Below are 6517 nucleotides of genomic sequence, written 5' to 3'. Positions count from 1 at the left end.
AACCCAAGCTTTAGCACATCTACGCTGTGCAAGACTGGAGAAGGTATCCAGATGCTCACCCAGAGGAGTGGCTGTAGCAGGTATCATCTGTGGTCCAACTCAGATTGACCTCAATGTTATGCAGACTTCATGGCGGACTGATATAATGAGCTGATACCACCACCCAGAGCGTTGAGTGAATACATTACACTTTGTTATGCCTGTTTTGCAAGTTCATGTGACTTGAGTGTCAGTGATGCTCATTTTGTTGCTCATGTGTTTTTTTTGTTTCTCTGTTAAGAGAGGGATGTAGAGTTGCATCATGGATGAGTGCCACCATGATGAGCACCTGAGGGAGAGGGATTTTAGAGATTCCCCCAGGACCATGTTGCTATGCAGTTTATCCTGACGCTGCATGTCAGAAAGTTAATAAATTGGAGCACGGAGTGTGGGTGTGCTCAGTACTTAAAACCATTATACTACTCACTTGAGCGTTGAAGTGTTCCTTGGTCAGGCCCACCTATGTGACACGGGCCGTATCTCATGGATACAGCACATTCCTTACCTTTTCTTTTGATGCAGGGCAGCGCAGCAAGAATCCTTGCTGCGCTGCCCTGCACCAAAGCCTTGTAATGAGGCCCTGGGTTTTACACTAGTATTTTACAAAGTAGCACTAAATTAAGTACTGGATAGATCAGGTGAGGATTCGAATGTGAAAGCCCAGGACCTAACCTTTGGTTTCCTAACGTGAATTACTGTTTGGGCCAAGAGAGCCACAAGCCTTTATTATGTAATATTGTACTGTAAGATGCACGTTTTGACCTCTTTTGCTCCCAGTTTTATCAAGGGAAGAGAAGACCTCTTAAACCTGCCTTGAGGAAGACAGGCTCACTTTGCTTGTTGCAACTCAGTTCCGGCATTACACCCTTAACTTACAAATGACACCTGCTACCACAAATCTAGTTTGCTAGCTATTGCACAGTTTTCTTGACAAGAGCATATGTATACCCATTGAGTTCATTTTTGTCAGATATGTAAAGGGTTATTCTGTTGTGTCAACTAGCAGCACAACATTTCAAGACTCATGGCTATAGAGTAAATCTCCCCTTCATGAACACCCTGGATCCCACGCCACCCACAAACAACCGCTGGATGGGCGGTGAGAGGGCCAAAGGCTTTGAGTAGTTTCTATCCAGGCAGTGGGCCGTGCCATTGGTGAAAGTAGGAAGCAGTCTCTTAAGATAATTTTGGCCATCTCTACTTTTTTAATTAACCACTGCAACCACCTTGCCACATTAGCCTCCAGGTAGGATAGGCTACAGTCCCTCACTTTTGTTAAAGTTGAAAGTAAGTGTCACACTGATTTACAGAGGTTTCAGACAGGCCATAGGCAGCCTTTTGAATGCAAAGGCCCAGATTTAAAAGAAAATGACTGAGGTCGACGTTGCACCACTTTTGGCAGCACTCCGTCATTTTCAAAATGCAGGGATACGCCATATTTAATCGAATATGGTGCACACCTGTGTTACCCCTTGCGCCGGTGCTAATTTTGCTGCTGAACACCAACGCAGTCACCCTTGCACCATGGTGCGAGGATGGCTGCACTGTGGGGGAGATTGTTTTTGTACAGGAAGGGACACTTTCCTGCACAAAAATAATCTTCAATTGAGATTTGCTCTTTCTATGTGTGCTGCAGAAAAACGAGGAGAAATGCAAAGAGCAAAAAAAGCAAAAAACAAAGAGCAAAAAACAAGGAGAAATTAAAGCATTTCTCCTCGTTGTGCCATGCTAACGCCACCGTATGGGTGGCGTTAGATTTTGGTGCTGTCTCAGGTTTACAAAAACTCACAAATCTTGGACAGCATCAATAAGCAATGGGTGTTGCTATGGCACACCCACAGCAACACCAATTGCACCCCACTTCCACGCAGAGTACTGCATTTACAATGTGGCAATAAGCCACAAAAGTGGCTAATGCCACCTTGTAAATACAGTGCAGTGCAAAGCGCCGCCAGAGCATCACTAAAAGTAACACTCTGGTGGCAACAGGGCCTTTTAATGCTGGCTCAAAGTTTCTGTACAGGAAAATATTTTTTGTTAGTGTGAACGCCAGAGTGCAGAAGTCTTCACTGTTAACATGCTCTGCATTTTGCTCTTGTACAATTTCACCTTTTTTTGCTTATGGGGGGAGCATTTCTTTGGTAATGTTTTAAAAAGAGAACATGTGTGTTTTTGAAGCTACACCATGCTGATTACTCAGCCTGACAAGAAGATTGCTTTGGTGCCACGTTTAGAATGTTCCATGAAAGGATGTGACAGAACTGCAATCTTAGCAGTCGGAAGTTGAATGGAGCATTAGTAAGAGGTACAGTGTTCTGCCAGCTTTATCACTTATCCTGAAGAAGATCACAGATTAGCATTTGTTTACAGCCCTACCTCAGGCTTACCTCATACTAGTTTTGAGGAATCGCCAAAGTTTCAGCGTTCAAATGGCCTGGGATGATACATCTTTCTTCAGAAGGACTGGAAGAGGTAAGGCTCCAGATACCACCTATTATGAAGTGACTCATCGGGAGTCCTCCTTATTCTAATGTAAGAATGATTGATTGACTAATTTATTGAGAAGACACACATATAGAACACTTTAAGGCACAACATCTCAAGGCGTAAGATTAGCGTCATTTTTCTAAAAGAATAGTAGACGGGAATTATGTGGGAATGTTCAAAGGTGTTTCGGGGCATGTGATTCACTTCTGGTGTATAGGTGCATGTTCATCTTTCATGGTTTAAACTAGGCAAAGTGTGAATGTTTTATGGAGAAACATATGTCAATGAAAGTGAGGGTCTGAAAAGTAAGAGCAATATATATGTATGAGGGATTGAGTATGGGACCGTGTTTGAAATGGGAGTGTGCTATTGCAGTAGAAAGGGAACTGTAAAGTTGAATCAAGAGAGTGTTGGAGTAGGCAAAGGAATTTAGATAGGATGGGTGTGAAATTGGAATGAAAGATTTACAGCTTGCAGAGGGTTCTAAAGGGCATTTGTGCAGAATTGTATAAGGGTGAGTATGAAGTAGGATTTTCAAGTGCATCTTCTACTTGCTTTCCATTTTAGTTAATTGTTAGGTCTCGCCTGAGACAGCGCATGTGCTATGACTTGCGAGATGGTTTGTTAACTTAAAGGGGTCTTACAGCACGCCCATTACTTAACATTGTGTGGCTGAATTATAACTTTCATTTCCTTGATTCTCGTTGGTCAGCGCACCCAATTTCACTTTCTCTTTGTGTGTTTGTCCATTCTGGAAGCAGGCACCAAGTACTGCTTTCTTTGGTGCCCAGTGCGTGTTCACTTGGTGCACACTTTTGGAGATACTTTTTTATTTGAATTGTAGCACTCTCTTACAAATGCATTTGTTTGCAGGCCATCTTCCTTCTTCTCGCTCTGTGTTGTTGCTTGCCCCATTAGCCTCCTGCTGTCCATCTTGTTACTTACCCCTCTGATCCTCCTCCTTCTGCCCTTTATGGTGCCTGCCACTCCCACCGTCCATTGTCTTTCTGCCCCTCCCGCTGTCCGTAGACTTGCTTCCCCCTCCCACTGGTTACTCTTTTTAGGGTCGAGCCTGCGTCGCATGCGCATGCATATCGCTTGCGAGACGCTTAAGTAGTGAGAAAAGGTCTCGGAGCCCCGTGCATGTTACGTCAGTGTCTTTCATTGGTTGGTAGACTTGCCTTTTAAAATCTGCTTGCTTTCATTAGTGGAAGGCATGCGTACGTCATGCCTTTTCCGGTGGTTAGCCCTCCTCGAGCGCAGCGACGAGGTACTGAAAACATACGAGGCTCGATGGCCTACTTTATATCTTTTTTTGACAGAGCGATCTCGTTTTATTAAGTTTGTAAAATTTCTAAAAGTTTCAAATGCGTTCAAGGTTCTCATGCGCATTTTGTTATTGCCATCTAGTGGTCAAATTAGCAACAAGCGCTTTAATTCCTAATTAATTTCTGTTTGTTCACACTGCTTGTACTAGTTGGATAGTATTTATATTGATTGATTACAATAGGGTAGGTGATTCCGTGGCATTCTTGTATATGTTAATCATAGTTGAGCAAGAGCCAGTATATTATGCACTCACCGGGCCTGTTTATTTGTTCATTCGTTTGTCAGTGTAAATGTCTCTATATACGTGTTTTCTAATGGCCTGGTTATTAGTGCACATTTGCTCGTTTGCTGATGCCTGCTGCACTTTAATTGGCAGCAAACGGCCACGCAGTCGATCAGTTTTGTTCTTCACGTTCCACGGTGTGAATGTTGCACATTATTTTTTGTCAAGCGCGCGCAGCCCATATCACGCTGAAAAGCTGGATTGGTGTTTCCCCCGGGTTTACACACAGATTTCTTTAATGTGAACTATAGCCAGCTGAAAGTCACGGACACCTCTATGGTGTCAATCAGGCAAATACAAATCCTCTGCAACGTCATAATGGTGGGCACATCTGAGCTTTTTATTATTTTTATTATTTTTTGTTTCTGACATAATTATCAAAAGTATTAATACTACTAATACCTATTACATTAGCAATACTTATACTAATATAATTTTAATGCCAATGATAACGGCGTGGAGGGTAATACTACTAAAAAAAATGATAGCAATCTGCTCTGTAACATCGTTGACAGAGGAAGGGTAAATAAAAACGTGCATTTCATCATAGGGGATTAGAGCAGCACGTTTCATTCAATTATTTTAAGTCTATGATTCTTTTAGGTATCATGACCCTGTTCAGCAGCAAGCCTTTGGCTGGCGAAGATTTTTAGAACATGAAAGCTCTCACAGGTGGTGAGTAATTGAAGGACTGGCAAACAACTTAAAGTCTTAATTAAAAAAAAGGTACTTAGAGAATATCATAAGTCTTATGCATACCCACAAGCAGACTGATCAGTAAGACAATTAGCTAACTAAAGAACACATTAAAGGTTGCATTGCTGTCTGTTAGTGCTATCGCGATAGATAATGACTCACTGAGTGACCTCTGATCCTTTTGTGCTGTGCAATCATGAAAAACAATGACTCATTGAGTGACCTCTGATCCTTCCTTCCATGCTTCTACATGCTAGTTCCATACAAACTGGACCTTGCCTTCAACAATGTGTCTCTGGTGCAGGTTTGGCATTCTTCCACTCTAATGCTGATTTTCTGTTGGTAAAACACAACAGGCCGGGAAGCCCTCTAGCCCAGCATGTGTTTAAGGCAAACTTAGTAAGCAGCAAAGCAAATAAAAACATTTGCCATTTCAACTGACCAGAGCTCTCACTAGAAAAGAGTCAGTTGGAGCATAATGTCTAAATACGTGAATCTTATTCAGTATATATGCATTTTCGCTCAATACAATTCTATGAAACCTAATCAGGTGATAGAAACATAATACTTTTAACAAAAACAAAGCCGGAATGCGCACTCATACTACTCTAAATAAAATGGCTTCTGGGCCCTATATAGATATGTAACTTAGCATCATAATTGAGGCTTAAAGGGATTTCTATTCAATAGGAAACAACAACCATATTTGCATATAAAATATATTGGTACACACAGTGATGTATGAAAAACAATAAAGATGAAGTGCACAAGTTGTGAATATGTTTTCATACTGTATTCTGGATTTTAGGGTCGAGCGCACAAGCGTTCTGTCCCTGTTGTAATCTCTTTGGGCTTTTAACCACACCCGTGTCACACCTGTCACTTTCATTGGTTCGTGGGCTTGACTTTTAAAATCCGCTTGATTTCATTAGTGAAAGGCATACATACGTCATGCCTTTTCCGGTGTTTGCCCTCCACGAGTGCACCGGACAACTACTGAAAACATACAAGGCTCCATGTTTTCAGCATAGTTTCCAGACTACTTTATCTTTTTATTTTCCACGCAGCGCCATTACACTGGGTTTTATACAGCGCGAACGCACTGTTTTTTTTTTTTTTCAATTTCAGCACGATCGCACTGCGTTTTACATAGTGCTATCGCACTCATTTTTCTTCTTTGAATTTGTGTGGCAAGAAAATTCCAGTTAGGAGTCTATATCACTAATAGCTTTAACTCAAGAAAATGCGAGACCCGTTGCATTGCAAATGCTTGTTATTCTTGCCACTGGTGATATTTTCTGTAAAACTCGGAAACCTGAGATGCTTTTCAAGGGACATACTTTGTTTAGTTCAGCGAGCAGCGTACTCTATCATAATGCCCCCAGATGAGGAATGTTGAAACAAAAACACTGGTGATATTGCTATTGGTGATTCAGCCTTTCAACATTCCATTTCATGTAAACAGAACAGAAGTGTTAAAAGGGAATGATTGCAATGCAAAATGGCTTTTTTGTTTGCAACATGTACGGGAGCCAAACCCACCTTAGTGGCAGATCTGTGAAAAAAGCAGAAACAAAACAAGGGACCCATGTATTGATATATTTTGTAAACACCTACATAACGCAAAGTAAGAGTTTTAAATTCAAGTTAGTACATACCTTACCTGTTCCATAAGAAAATAGA

The 6517-nt window shown here is 41.5% G+C and overlaps 1 long non-coding RNA gene across 2 annotated transcripts in view; it reads left to right on the top strand.

Annotated features, from left to right (window-relative positions):
- The first annotated feature begins 3768 nt into the window (after positions 1–3768).
- The window catches only part of LOC138287115 (uncharacterized), a 116788-nt gene continuing 114039 nt past the window's right edge, over positions 3769–6517 (top strand). For both annotated transcript variants that reach the window (XR_011202171.1, XR_011202170.1), the window contains exons 1-2: positions 3769–3796; positions 4742–4813. This is a non-coding gene — a long non-coding RNA (uncharacterized lncRNA). The remainder of the gene's footprint in view (positions 3797–4741; positions 4814–6517) is intronic.

This window comes from Pleurodeles waltl, chromosome 1_1 (assembly GCF_031143425.1).
Source record: "Pleurodeles waltl isolate 20211129_DDA chromosome 1_1, aPleWal1.hap1.20221129, whole genome shotgun sequence".
NCBI classification, from domain to species: domain Eukaryota; kingdom Metazoa; phylum Chordata; class Amphibia; order Caudata; family Salamandridae; genus Pleurodeles; species Pleurodeles waltl.
This window is presented reverse-complemented; position numbering and strand designations above follow the sequence as displayed.